This window comes from Hippocampus comes, unplaced genomic scaffold (genome assembly GCF_001891065.2).
Source record: "Hippocampus comes isolate QL1 unplaced genomic scaffold, H_comes_QL1_v1.1 scaffold33, whole genome shotgun sequence".
Taxonomy (NCBI): Eukaryota; Metazoa; Chordata; class Actinopteri; order Syngnathiformes; family Syngnathidae; genus Hippocampus; species Hippocampus comes.
Genome location: NW_017804842.1, coordinates 1,430,757 through 1,437,343, shown reverse-complemented (window position 1 = coordinate 1,437,343; position 6,587 = coordinate 1,430,757). Strand labels below are relative to the sequence as shown.

General features: G+C 42.3%; 1 protein-coding gene and 2 long non-coding RNA genes across 3 annotated transcripts in view; all 3 read left to right on the top strand.

The window, feature by feature from the left end:
* Positions 1-6,587, top strand: part of pof1b (POF1B actin binding protein) — a 19,643-nt gene that overhangs the window by 2,459 nt on the left and 10,597 nt on the right. The window lies entirely within an intron of this gene.
* On the top strand, positions 7-307 carry LOC109517780 (uncharacterized). The gene is made up of 2 exons (XR_002168610.1): positions 7-111; positions 209-307. It is a non-coding gene; the product is annotated as an uncharacterized LOC109517780 (long non-coding RNA).
* LOC109517784 (uncharacterized) lies at positions 3,945-4,757 on the top strand. The gene is made up of 3 exons (XR_002168611.1): positions 3,945-4,023; positions 4,246-4,359; positions 4,676-4,757. It is a non-coding gene; the product is annotated as an uncharacterized LOC109517784 (long non-coding RNA).

The window sequence follows — 6,587 nt, the reverse complement described above, 5'->3', positions numbered from 1 at the left end:
GCCCAGGTGTGGCGCGCCCGCAACGTCGCCTGGAGCCGCGACTTCCGGATGCGGGAGTTGGAAGGACGCATCAGGGCTCTGGAGAAGGAGAACGAGATTCTCCGACAGAAGGTAGCCGGCCACCCTCGCTCCGGCCTTCTGTCAGGCCTTCTCACTTTAGCCTGAAAGTCTCTGAAGTTGTTTCCATCTTTCCGCCTCCACCTCGCAGCAATTAGGCCAATCTAACAGCAGCACGCTGCACATCAAGACCGAGGAGCTGTCGCGGCAATTCAACGAGCAGCTCAGCATCATGAAACAGGAGAAGGAGCAAGATATCCAGCGGCTGCGGGTGAATATGTTGTATATTTCAGAATGACCTCAATGGCATCAGATGTCATACAAAAACTGGAAGGTTCTTTGATTTAACCAAGCCTTTAAAAACTAAATCTCGGAATTATAACGAGTATATCGTTTAACTGTATCCAGATTAAAAGCTAAATCACCATGTATTTATTCAGTGCACAGAGAACAATACGTAAGTACAGACCGTAACAGTCATGGGCGAGTACCAATACCGGCTTTATTTTAAGGTATCGAGTACACACGAGGAGGCCGATACCCGTCACCGGCGCCCTCTTGTGGATGTATTATCAGGACTTAAATAGCATTTACGACTGACTAAATGTTTTTCTAAGTGAACTGCAATCCATGTCATTACTGTCAAATGTCCACTGAAAAAAAAAATTCTCTAACTACGTGCATGTTTATAGAGTTTGCGTTAATACCTCGCATCATTAGGGTTTTGCTACCAAAATATATACATCTCTTTGCTGAGTCAATTTCTGCATGGCTGACAGTCTTTTTGTCTTTTTAATTCCATCCATGTCCGTCCCGTCATATGCCCATTAAGATGCAATTTCTATAAGCCTGCGTATGTTTACGTTAATGCTTGGACGGCATTATTAGTGAGTTGCCAGCAAACTGTATACATTTATTGACTAACTCAGTTTGGATGGTCGGATGATTTTCTCCATTACGGTGTTTCATGCATGTACTTATTTTTACACATTTACTGCTATCATCAATTGAGAAAATAGAATGTTGTCATTATTCAGTACGTAACAAGGTCTATCTTTTTCCTGTTGAGTGGACATCGTGTGGATAATACAAAGTGCTGTACTCACTTGTTGCATAATCTTACTTACTATGAATGAATAATATTTACACTCTGGATAGTTTTATGTTCTGATATTTTGTCTTTAATTCATTTAATATTTTTTTCTTTTTTTGAATAGGTTAAAAATAAATCAATACGTATCCGTATCGACTGATATGAAATGCATTGTCATATATTTTTCAACAGTAACAACCCTGCCCCCTATTTTCCTTCTTCACCGTGCCATGCTTAACAGTTCACGGTTGAACCTGTACTATTTTCAAGGAATGACTAAAACTCAGTTTTGTTTTTACACTTTTGTTAATTTATTACAAATGAATTCTGAGTGAGTTGCTTGGTGTTTGAATTTTTTTGTGTGCGTATTGCAGGGTCACTGTCCTGTTTTTTTGTTGTTTTTTTTGTCAGAAATAAATGAAAGGCCTTTTTTAAAAAATGATCTGTCATTGCTTTATGAGAAATGGTATGCATCAAAAATAGTGGTATCAGTGACTTGGTATCTGGAAGTACTCATACCCGTTTGGAAAAAAAGTGGTTTCAAATTTCCCAAATAAATAAGGAAAATAACTAACTCACAGTTGTATCCATGCCATCCACGACTTCTGAGGTTTACACTTTCACAGAATCTAATAAAAGGCCGCCCGGTTATGCTGCAAATTAAGTCAACCGCAAAAAAGGAGCCCAAGCAAGATCGGTCAGCACTGTCAGATGTTGATCTTCAAATTCTCAATAGAGAAGCACAAGATTATTTTGCCGTCAGAAATAATCCGAAGAAAAAAGGAAAATGCAACACCTTTGCAAGACATGGGGCAATTTTACTTTTATTCTTTCAGGAAAATTCCTCCAACCATTAAAAAAAAGAAACTGTGCAGTTAATATCATAAAAAGCTAATTTACATTCACCCTTGTTCACAGTCAAATGTCACCCACACACTCACCGCATTCTGAGTGCTTTGAGCGCACAATCACACACGCGTGCACAAATGCAGGCACATAACCAGTTATGTTGACGAAATTAGGGTAAACGAATTTCTATTTAAAACGTGGAACTTTTTTTTTCCCCAAGGGTTATATCAAATGTAAACCGTAAAGGGGACTGCTATTTGAGAAAAAGGAAATGAACTATCGGGGACATCAATGATTGATGTTCTAAAACAGCTGCAGACACTTTGTACCTGAGAGAAAGCAGACTGGCGTCATTCTCTCTTCAGGTCAGGCAGCGGGGCCATGGAATGAGGTCATGGCAGCTCTGTAGGGCTTGTTGGATGCCCCATCGACTGCTTGTCACTACACTCGAAGTTCTCCTACAAATGAAACCCGTCCCGAGTGAATTCTACTGTGCACAGTATAAAGTGGCATGTGAGGAACTGGCACAAAAAGTGAAGCTCAAGCATTGAGCTTCATTGTAATCCTTCCTCACCCTTGCCTCACACGTTACGAGACTCAAATCGATTATGCAGGCCGTACCGACGGTATGTAGGCCTCGTGAATTAATTATGAGGCGTGACAGCGGAAGAGGGGGTTAAAAAAAAAAGAAAGAATGAAAATGCTTACACATTTCAGCTGTGAGATGGCCTAAAAAAGGTCAAATCGCAATGTGAATTTCATCCCTCTAAGGACTCAAACATACTCAAATATCAATGCGTTAAGTTACGTAAAATTTGAGCAAAATGCCCCATAAAAAATGCCCAATGCGAACGTTATCTTACCATGTTGATGTCCCCCAGTCTCCACTTTGCCCTAAAGTCTCTACTTGGATAACATTTGTCTTTGCTCCAAAAAGAATCAATAGAGGAAACCTTTGTTCTTTTGCCATTTTTTTCATTTGTTGGCGCATCTCGTTCCGACTGGAGTGCTGCGTCATTTTTCCCTTCAGTCAGCGCAGTGGAAAAGTGTCATACGTGTACTACGCACGTTTTCTTCGTTATCCTGCAGAAATCGGGTAGTAGCCTGGTAACTCCAATTCATTTCCAATACACAAATGCAAATAATGTGACCCCCAAAAAGTGTTTGATAACAATTGGGCACCCCTTATCATTATGGCATTGATATAAACAAATCTAATATTGACTTTCTGATTTACCCTACTGTAAATCCTCTCTCTCGCTCTTTTTTTTTTAATGACTTTATAGGCCTTAAATGAACTCACATGCCATTCAAACTCTGTACTCCTCATCTCGGCCACATGCAATTTCTTCTGTGCCTGACGGATACATCCATGCTCATAAGGCCACTGTGTTTGTGCTTTGCCACCATTTTGACCCTCCCTTCCCCATCCAAAGCCTGCCAGGCCTATCGACCCCCTTTTACAGCAGAAACCGTGCCCCGCATGCCCAGGGGGCTCTGCAGCCAACTGGAGCTCCCTGTTGTATTGTAAGTTACATCACCGGGTCGGGAAAATATGATTTAGACATCTTTAGCGAAGCTAATGTTGATGCCGCCATTTTCTAATTCGAAAAGACCTCCTTAATTCACCTCAAAGGCTTGAGATTAAACTTCAAATTCCACACATTAACGATTCAACAGTGTGCGATGATAGCAAACGGATCGATAAGTCTGTAAACGTGTATTAAAAAAGGGGATGATTCAAGCCACATACTGTGAAACATTAAAACACGAATAAAGTCGACCAATTCATTTACCTTGCCTTCGCCAGTCATAATCACACGTGCCTCGCAGGAGTGAACAGCAGCGAAACTTCCGCTTTTGACTGTGTCTCTTCAAAATAAAACCGGATGTACACACTGTACATCAATAACGTCTTTGTCATTAACTTGACAAAGTTAATGACATTTGGTCCATGATGATGCGTGACTGCTTTTTTGTACACGGGTACACTGATTTTCCCAGGCAAGAATGACTACGAAATGGTCATTATCATTATTGATCTGGGCTCAAACGTTGATCACTGCTGCCTGCTTCAAACAAAGTTTGAAGTACTTTGGATGGGGGCAGTGTAAATTGTCAGAGTTATGGTATAGTTCCATTCTGAGGGCAACTACGCACTGGATTCGCTGTCGTTATCAAGTAACCCCACGTTTGCCTTTAAGGTCAGCGGTTTCTATGGCGACTGTGATGTGTTGTATGCTCAGATAACGTACATCACAGGGACTCAAGGAGCCTTTCCAGACAGCCTTCTGGTCTCTGGAAAAAAGACTGAACACTTTTTCCGCCAGGAAACTGAAACCAGTCTGTGGAGCCTGAAGGTACACTCCCTCCCATGTGCTAATAATGGTGGGTGGGACGAAATTGACCTTGAGTTAGGTTCAGGGGTGCTGCTTTCTTACAACTCCTGAGTGATAACCACTCCATCCTTATCCCTCTCGTTCTCCCCAAAGTCGGAAGTACGGTCAAGTCGAGTATCTCTCCTGTTTGACTTGCCAACGTGCAGATTTTCCAATGTAAACAAATGTAAACCGTGAAGTCATGTATTTCAGGTCGAAGACCAGCCGAGTCTCATGAATACCAAGTCAAAGTCAGGTCTAACCTCAAAGGTCTAACCTCGATGTCGCCTCTCGTCAGACGTCGGAAACGTACCAGCAAGAGACCGGAATAGCAGTCAGGATGGCCAAGAAGCTCCAGTTGAGCTCTCTTGACCACCTCCTCCAAGTAGGATCGAAAGATGTCTCGAGAGAATCTTCACGAGGTTCTCATGAGTTCTGTTCTCCAGCTCCAGCAGTTCCAGTGGTGTTACACCAGACACCCCTCGGACCAGGTTGTGTACTCGGCCGATAAGCTGATGTTTGTGGACATGTTGAAGGGGATGTTCTGTCTGGACGCGTCTCTTCGGATGATGCCCCGCCAGGTTTCAGATAAGCAGTTTATCAGCATGAGCCACCTGTGGCCTCACTTTGCCATCAGCCCCCAGAAGGTGGCGGGAACTCGTGGGGGCGAGTCTGTTTGTGTGCAGCTCATGCAGCTCAAAAAGCACATGAGCAGGGGTTAGTTGTTCAAAGTGTGTGTGACAAAAAGAGGGTGTGTGTGTGTGTGTGTGTGTGTGTGTGTGTGTGTGTGTGTGTGTGTGTGTGTGTGTGTGTGTGTGTGTGTGTGGCTACAAAGGCGTGTCCGGGGCCACTTCCCACACGTTTTTGCTGTGGGTGGGTACATTCCGTGGAATGTCAACCTGCAGCGTCACGTATAAGACGGGCGTGGCCACAACTCAAGTGATTTACTGCGTCGGCGCTTGCTTACCGGCTTAGGGAGCACTTTTCCGTGAAAATGACAAAACCATCCAAAGATTGATATCGTAGGCGTGCTGCTGTCTCATGCGAGTGAACTGTCAGCCTCATGTTGACGTCCATCAGCAAGTAGTCATCGCTTTTCACTGAGTTCGTCCCTATTGTACTGTACAGAAAGAGGTTTGAGTACAACATCTTGGGTGCATTTTTTTCATTTTGATTACTGATGTGGCTGTGAGTATTGATATGAATGATGAAACCCTGCCCTCTGGTAATGATTAGAGAGCAGCACACTAAATGATTGTGTATCAAGTGCGCGCGCATCAATGGTGATGTAGGTCAGCGCGCGACACGGTGGCTCTCAAAAGTGTAACCCGAGAGGCTGTGACTGAGAAAGGGTCGGTTTACCACACCGCCTCTTTTTGTGAGCCTGCGTGTGTTCGGATGAAATCAAGATTTCTTTTGGACGCAATAGAAAGAACTTCCTCAAATGGTGTCCAAAGACAGCTAAATGCGACTATTCACTTAAAGTTCAGACTTTTTTTTTCTTTTCCATCAATGACTATTGATTAAAATATTTTGTTTTTACATTTCTCAGAAGTGTATGACTGTTTTTGTATTTATTTATTTATTTATTTTTACTATTCTTTCAAGTTAAACCATTAAAAAAAAAACAAGAGTGTGCTTTCAACTTAAAACATTTTTGCCCTTGGGGAAAAAAAAATTGTGACCACTTCTGTTGTACAAAATAAATGAGTAATTTGTTTGCATTCCTCCTTGATAGTCATTGTAAACTCTAGCTATCTTAGCATAACTTGTTATAATGTTTGTACTATTCAGGACATTCCCCCCATGTGCAGTCGGGTTAATAAACGGCCTTGGCAGCTATTTGCAGAAATGCACTTGCGAGTTTTTCTCGTCTAAGTGCCAAGCATGAGCTCAGCCGCGTCTTTGGAATTTGGCGTCTGCTGGTTATCTGCATATTGATAAGCCAGCAAAGCACTTTCTTGCATTCTGTGACAATCAACACTGCCGACTCAGTCCCAGTGTGACCTAATTGGGGCCTGAAATGTACAACATTTACACTTATCAAAACAATGTGGAGTGTTTTCCGTATCACAAATTTGGAGTTGTGTTTTGTTGCGGTTTTAATCCAGCTACAGTATTTCCTCACCTAATTTATTTCTTTACATTCTCTTTTGTGTTTTTGTACTGTGCTATTTTGCTTTATTCAAAATTGTTTTTTTTGGGGGGGG